The 7817-nt window shown below is 41.1% G+C and overlaps 1 pseudogene; it reads left to right on the forward strand.

The window, feature by feature from the left end:
• The first annotated feature begins 956 nt into the window (after nucleotides 1-956).
• LOC102854674 lies at nucleotides 957-1752 on the forward strand (annotated as a pseudogene).
• The last annotated feature ends 6065 nt before the right edge of the window (nucleotides 1753-7817 follow it).

Consider the following 7817-nt stretch of genomic DNA (forward strand, 5'->3'; position numbering starts at 1 on the left):
AAGGCTGACTCTGAACAAGAGAAATTGACATAGTGACTGTTACAAGAGGTTCGAGCGTGTCAGATCATGAGGATGGCTCAGGACAGGGCAAGGTTCAGATCTGTTGTTCATTAGATCACTTAACAAGAACAACTAACCAAATGTAGAAAATAGTAACAATAATAATATTGATTCTTTGAGAAATAGAACACAAAGAAAATATGGATATAGTTTAGTGATTTAAGATAGGTAACAATAAAATTAAATATTAATCTTTGGTTTCTAATTTAAATAAACAAATTATTAGGGGAAAAATCACAACAAGCAAACAACAACATTCTAGGACGTTTCTGCCCTTGGTTAGATCCCTCTTCTTTTCTGGAATGTTCCACCTTTTCCTATGCGTTCTTCAAGTCCAAGTCAGGTGCTAACAACCCCCTGAAACCTTCCCTGGTTTCTTGATTTTAAGCCACAGAGATTGCTTGACATTCACACAACAAAGGAGTGTATAATAAAGGAAAAAATTCATGTCACTGGATTTTCTCTAGGTAAATTGGGCTTTGGATGAGGATAATACAAAGGTACACAAAATCATTAGGATTCTAATTTTGTTTTTCTTTAATTTTTAGTTTTCCCCTCTCCTCTTGGCTTTCCTCAAAGTAATAAGAACAGCTTCATTCCACTCTTTCCATAGAAAGAGAGTGTTCTTTTATCTTACACCCCAAACAGTTACTGTCAAGTTCATCTGGCCCACAGTAGCCCCACTGTGTGTCAGAGTGGAACTGCTACATAGCTTTTCAGTGGTCAGTTTTTTCCAGAAGTATACCTTTAGACTTTTATTCAAAGTTACCTCCTGGCAGAACTTAAGACCACTGAGAATTTGTATCTCCACCCAAAATGTACTGAACTGGTATCTGCATATTTTATTTTTATTTTTAAAAAAATTAATTTTACCTTTTTGTTCCTTCGGCACCACCATGGCGGTCGGCAAGAACAAGCGCCTTACAAAAGGTGGCAAAAAAGGAGCCAAGAAGAAAGTGGTTGATCCATTTTCTAAGAAAGATTGGTATGATGTAAAGGTGCCAGCAATGTTCAATATAAGAAATATTGGGAAGACATTAGTCACAAGGACTCAAGGAACCAAAATTGCGTCTGATGGACTCAAGGGTCGCGTTTTTGAAGTGAGCCTTGCTGATTTGCAAAATGACGAAGTTGCGTTTAGAAAATTTAAGCTAATTACTGAGGATGTTCGAGGCAAAAACTGCCTCACCAACTTCCATGGCATGGATCTTACCCGCGACAAAATGTGCTCCATGGTCAAAAAATGGCAGACCATGATTGAAGCACATGTTGATGTCAAAACCACCGACGGTTATTTGCTCCGTCTATTTTGTGTTGGTTTTACAAAAAAAACGCAACAATCAGATTCGGAAGACATCTTATGCTCAGCACCAACAGGTCCGCCAAATCCGGAAGAAAATGATGGAAATCATGACCTGAGAGGTGCAGACAAATGACTTGAAAGAGGTGGTCAATAAATTGATTCCAGACAGCATTGGAAAAGACATAGAAAAGGCTTGCCAATCTATTTATCCTCTCCATGATGTATTTGTTAGGAAAGTAAAAATGCTCAAGAAGCCCAAGTTTGAATTGGGCAAACTCATGGAAATTCATGGTGAAGGTGGTAGCTCTGGAAAAGCTACTGGAGATGAGACAGGTGCAAAAGTTGAACGAGCTGATGGTTATGAGCCACCAGTTCAAGAATCTGTTTAAAATTTAGCCTTTTAATAATTACAAATAAAAATCGTTATTTGTGAAAAAAAATTAATTTTAATGAAAGTTTACAGAGACTTAGGGTTTCCAATCATTCATTGTTACACTTTTCTCCCTACCCACTTCCTGCCCCCCCATTCACTCTTCTCTTTGAAAAGAAAAAGAAAAACTCTTTCATTGTTATGCAAACAGTCTACTCATTTACTTAGAAATCACCTAGGGTTCCACAAGACTTCTCACAAGCATCTGTGTGTTTACATAAGACTCACCTTGTGCTTTTCAAGAGTCCCCTGGGGATTTGTGACTTGGGGGGGGGGGTACCTGGGCTGGAAATGCAAATTCTCGGCAGAGAATAGAACCAGAATGAACCTTGTCTCTGGGGAGACTTGGTTTCCAATCTGGTCAGAAGCAAAATGTGTATTTGCACCACCCAGGGGTGACAGTCATGCTAAAGTTCTGAGCAAAGTGTTGAGGATCATCACCCTGTTGGACCTGCTTAGCCTGAAATGCTCCCTTGTTTTGATCAGGAGGCTGGAGCCCTGGCATAGAATCAGTTCCCTGGAACTACATGGTCCCAACTAGAATCAATATCTATTTAAGCTTTGCAAACTCTTGCATCCTTATTTTTCTTTTCTTTTCTTTTTTAAATTTTTGAGAAAGCAGCTGGCTGGCCTCTCTATCTATCTATTTATTTATTTTTTGAGTGTACCATCAAATTGGATCTGACTGGTACAGGAGGCGATTGTTCCTCCTTCTTCAGCAGAGCATCTGGTGGATTTGAACCGCGTACCTCTGGGATTGCAGTGCAGTTTCCTGCCACTAGGCCACCAGAGCTCGCCCGTCCTTATTTTTCTATCTCTGAATTTGTTGATTGCCTTTGAGTCTAGCACGACTCATAGCGACCCTATGAACAAAAGGCCTGAAGCCCTTCTACAACTATCAACATTTACCAAAGTTCATAGAGTTTCCAGAGGCATTCTGTTTACGAAGTGGATGCCACTTGTTGGATGAATGATGAATAAATAAATGAATGGTTGTGACAAAAGTCATGTCAAAGGATTATTGTTCAAAAGTCTTTCCTAGCCATTAACTATTGTGTGCAGAAGATCCATCGTATTAAGGAGATAGAATTAGGGTGGAATACAAGCCCCACGCTACTAGAGGCTTACTCATGGGAACTCAGTGCTAGCTCTCTTTTTTGGGAGGCCCTTTACCTGAGACATAACATCCGGCTGCACTGCTTAACAGTCTCTGTGACATCAGCCTGTATCACTGCATGGTCATTCTCCTGACGGATCTGAGTCTCTGAGAGACCTTCCAGTGAACCACGAACAAGGAGCATAGAGCATTTGGGAATGGAATTAAGAAGGGACTGATGATGTAAAAATAAAAATAAAAATAAAAATCATGGAGTTATACTGCAGATCTTGCAACTAGTCTTCTAGTAATCTTAGTAGAACGAGTTATGAATACAACAGGTTATTCTTGTTTCTAAACTTAGATAACTCTTTAGTTAGAATGTTTTGCATTTTTAGCCTTCTATATTTCATGTAGGTTTTTAAATTTGGTTGGAAATTGAGGAAGCGGCAGAATGCTCCAGTCGAGTGCTTTTGGGTGGTGAAAGTCAATGGGAATGCTTGAGCTCATGGAAATAAAACCAAGCCTTGGTTTTTAAATTCTGTTGGAAACTGAGGAAGTGGCAGAATGCTCCAGGTCTTTCATTCATAGGGTCGCTATGAGTTGTCTATGACTTGGTGGCACTTAACAACAACAACACCCCCACCCCCACCAACACCATCACCACCAACAACAACATAGAGAGAGCTCTGTTGGCCTAGTGGATGAAAAGTTATGCTACCAAGCCTAAGGTGGGTGGTTTTAATCTGTGGCTCTCAGGCCTGGTTTTCATTGTTTTTGGTCAAACATTCTTATAAGTGGTATAGCACTGGTCTGTCCATTTGCTGTACAGAGGTAACTCATGGTTGCTGTGATGCTGAACACTGTGACACTGATGTCTCAAGTGTGGTAATGATTACCCATGGTGGACAGTGTTTGGTGGAACTCCCCAATTAAAACAAGCTTGGAAGCAGGAGTGGCATCCACTTCCAAAACAACTTGCCTCCGGAAACCCAATGAATCTGGAGAAATGATGAAGGTTATACAAGTGTTCAGGTCTCTTGTTCATAGGGTCGCTCTGATTCGTCTATGACTTGACAGCACTTAATAACAAGAACATATTTCATGTGGATTTCAAACCTTTTTCCCAATTATTGATTTTTTTTGAAGATTTTCCCCCCCCTCTTTAAGAGAATAATTGCATGTTGAAAGCATGGCTTGTTCATAACCTTTGAATAAAACCAAACCAAACCAAACCAAACCAAACCAAACCAAACCAAACCAAACCAAACCAAACCAAACCAAACCAAACCAATTACCATTTAGGTGATTTTGTGTCTTGATTTTGCCATATTATTTCCAAATAAAGCTGTGCTCCACACCGTTTTTCTCTCTCTCGTCTCCAACTTGGGCAATTTCTATAGGTTTTTTAATGGATGATTTTTTCAGAAGTGGATTGCCAAATCTTTCTTATTAAGAACACCTGGGTAGATCCAAACTATCAAGCTTTTGGTCAGTAGCTGGTTGTATCGCTTAGGAGCTCCTTAAATGTAACATCTTGTATCTGGTCCTTAAAACACCATAATAAATAAGTGTGCTATTTTTGTTGTTAGTGACCCTTTGAATAGCCAATCTGAGTACTTCCCTATTGTGTGGTCCTCACAATTTCTAACACACTCTCTAACATATTGAGCCTATTGTTACAGTCACCCCATCAGTGTCTTCCTCTTTTTCACCACACCCCATGCCTCCATTTTCCCCAAACATGATGCCCCTCTTCAAGGAGTAACCTCTCTTAGCAACATGCCCAAAATATGTGAGACAAGCCCCATTGTCTTTGGTGCCAAGGAAAATTCTGGCTGCGTCTTCTCTAAGAAATACCCATTTGTTCTTTTGGCAGTTGATGGGATCTTCAGCATTCTTCTTCAGCACTGCATTTCAAAGGCAGCCATTGTTCTTCGGTCATCCTTAGTTGATGAGGATAGTCTAATAGAATTCAGGCCTTTCAGATTACCATCACAGATTTCACTGCTGCTTTTAACAAATAATTTAGGTTATTGTTTATTGTTGAGAATGTTGTTGTTGTTATGTGCCGTCAAGTCGCTTGCGACTCATAGCGACCCTATGTACAACAGCCCTAAACCCTGCTCTATCCTGTGCCAATCTCACTGCCTCTGACACACCCATCCCAATTACCCCAGTCACTGAATCAATCCACCTCATAGAGGGTCTTCCCCTCCTGCGCTGTACAGTAAAACATCTTCCAATTCTACGTGAAAAATTCAGTGACATCAATTATGTTTTTTGAGAGGAGTAATCATCCTCACTGTTCTTGTCTGGATTGCTCTTTCTCCATTGATAAAGACACTGCCTCCTAAGGTTCCTATTTAATCTTTTCAAGTTGCTTTGATCCCAGATAGATCATAAAAGAGCACAATGCTCATCAAGGCACACATTCTTTACTAGTTAAGCTAAATAACTGGTTCATCACTGCTTTTTTATTTTCACCATCAAAATAAATCTGACGGCAATAGAACATTACCTTTTGATCTTTTATGTCAGATTTTTAATAGCCTGAAAGACAGTTGAAAATTATGTTTGTATTTTTTTTTTCTCCTTGGAGGCTAGGAGTTTGAAGTTTCGTCTCACATACTTTGTGTACATGGCCAGGAGGGTTCCTAGAGAAAGACATCACAGTCAGAAGGGTGGAGGGACAGTGCAAGATAGGAAGACCCCAGATGAGATGGACTTATACAGTAACTGGGCCAATGGTGGTTGGTGTGTCTGAATCAGTGAGACTGGCTCAGGACAGGTCAGAGTTGCTGTACATAGGGTCACTATGGGTTGCAGGCAACTCAACGGCACATAACAACAACAGAAACCCTTTTTAAACAAAACAAAAATAAAAACAAAACATCAAAATCAAAGCCTCCAAACCAAACTCATTACCATTGCATCATCAATTTCAACTCATAGTGACCCTATAGAATAGAGCAGAACTGCTCCATAGAGCTGCCAAGGCAATGATCTTTATAGGAACAGATTTCCTAATCTTTCTCCCAAGGAGGGGTTGGTGGCTTCAAACTACTAACATTTCAGTTATTGGCCTAGAGCTTAGCCTTTGAGCAACCAGGGCTATTAGCAATGCTATCATTCAAACTCACTAATGTTGAGTCAGTCTTGACTCATAATAACACCCTCCTGCCACTGGTTTTTGAGGCTGTAAATCTTAACAGCAAGAGACTGCTCAACTGTACAGTGTAGGTGGCATGGGGATGGTCACTTCTCACCTCTGTTATTAACGTCACAAAGGAGAACTGTCCCCATCAACAACAACCACAGTACAAAACTAGGTCATACAGGCCTCCATGCTCCCACACTCATGCCTACCTATTTCAACACTTGTCATATTGCTTGACTACAGGATGTGAAGTCCACCACACTGGCTTCACACATCTCACAGAACCATACTATTCACAGCTTATTAGGGAAGTTAGCAGGCTACAATTAAAGTTGGCAACAGGATGCAGCTCTTCTTTTAGGACAATTTCTGAAGTGTGCTCAGGGGCCTACTGACCTTTAGCCTCGTGGTTTAGGCCAGTGTTACACATTTCCCTTTTTGTTGTTATGTGCCATCGAGTCACTTGCGACTCCTAGCGACCCTATGTACAACAGCCCTGAAACCCTGCTCTATCCTGTGCCAACTTTACTATCTCCAATATACCTACCCTCATTACCCCAGTCACTGAATCAATCCATCTCATCAATGGTTTCCCTCTCTTTCTCCATCCATCCACTCTTCCAAGCATGATGTTCCTCTCCAAGGAGTCCTCGCAACATGCCCAAAGTATGTCAGACAAAGCCTCAGAATCCTTGCCTCCAAGGAGCAGCCTGGCTTCAACCTCTCCAGGACAAGTTTGTTCTCCTAGCAGTCATGGTATATTCAATGTTCTTCTCCAACACCACAGCTCAAAGGTATCAATTCTCTTTCTTTCGTCCCTAGTCTTTGTCCAACTCTCTGACACATAGTAAGCAATTGCGAAGACTACGGCCTGGATCAGGCATACCTTAGTCTCTAGACTGACGTTGCTCTTCAGTACTGGAGAGGTCCCTGACAGCTGACTTTCCCAAAGCAATTTGTCTCTTGATTGTATCCTGGCTGCTTGTATCAAGCGTGTTGGTTGTGGAGGCAAGCAAACGAAAGCTGTTAACAATCTCAATCTCTTCACCAACTGTCATATGCTGCCAATTGGCCCAGTGGTGAGACTCTTTGCTTTTTTGATCTTGAGCTTCAGTCCACTTTGAAGGCTGTAATCCTTGACCTTCTGCAGCAAGTGCTTCAGGTCCTCCTCAGTTTCAGCAAGCAGGGTTATACCATCTGAGTAACGCAGGTTGTTGATAAACCTTCCTCCAATTCTGATGCTACATTTCTCCTCTTATAGGCCTGCCTCCCAAATGATCTATTCTGCATATAGATTGAAAAGGGATAGAAACAGAATACATCCTTGGCATACATCCTTCCTGATTTTGAACCATGCAATCAATGTCTCCTTGCTCTGTTCTAATGACTTCCTCCTGGTCCAAGTATAGGTTTTGCATAAGCACAATCAAATGTTCTTGGATTCTCATTCTTCTCAGAGTCAATAGTTTATTCTCAGTCAATAGTTTATTGTGATCCACACAGTCAAACATCTTTGCATAGTCAATGAAACACAGAAAGACATTCTTCTGGTATTCTTTGCTTTCAACCAAGATTCATCGTACAGCAAGTCTGAGCGAAGGCCCACAGCTCTGTCTTTGTGAGGCAGCAGCCTCAAGGTGGCTGTGTCTTACACTGGTCTCAATTTTCCATTGGTGCTTCTACTGCTTTTGTCTAAGTCTTTGTCTGCCGGATGCAGAAATCTCTGGCCCCATGGACATGCACCACACTCTCTGCTTCTTCTTCTCTT

Source organism: Elephantulus edwardii, unplaced genomic scaffold, assembly GCF_000299155.1.
Source record: "Elephantulus edwardii isolate Elephantulus edwardi_28Jun2011 unplaced genomic scaffold, EleEdw1.0 scaffold00053, whole genome shotgun sequence".
Taxonomy (NCBI): Eukaryota; Metazoa; Chordata; class Mammalia; order Macroscelidea; family Macroscelididae; genus Elephantulus; species Elephantulus edwardii.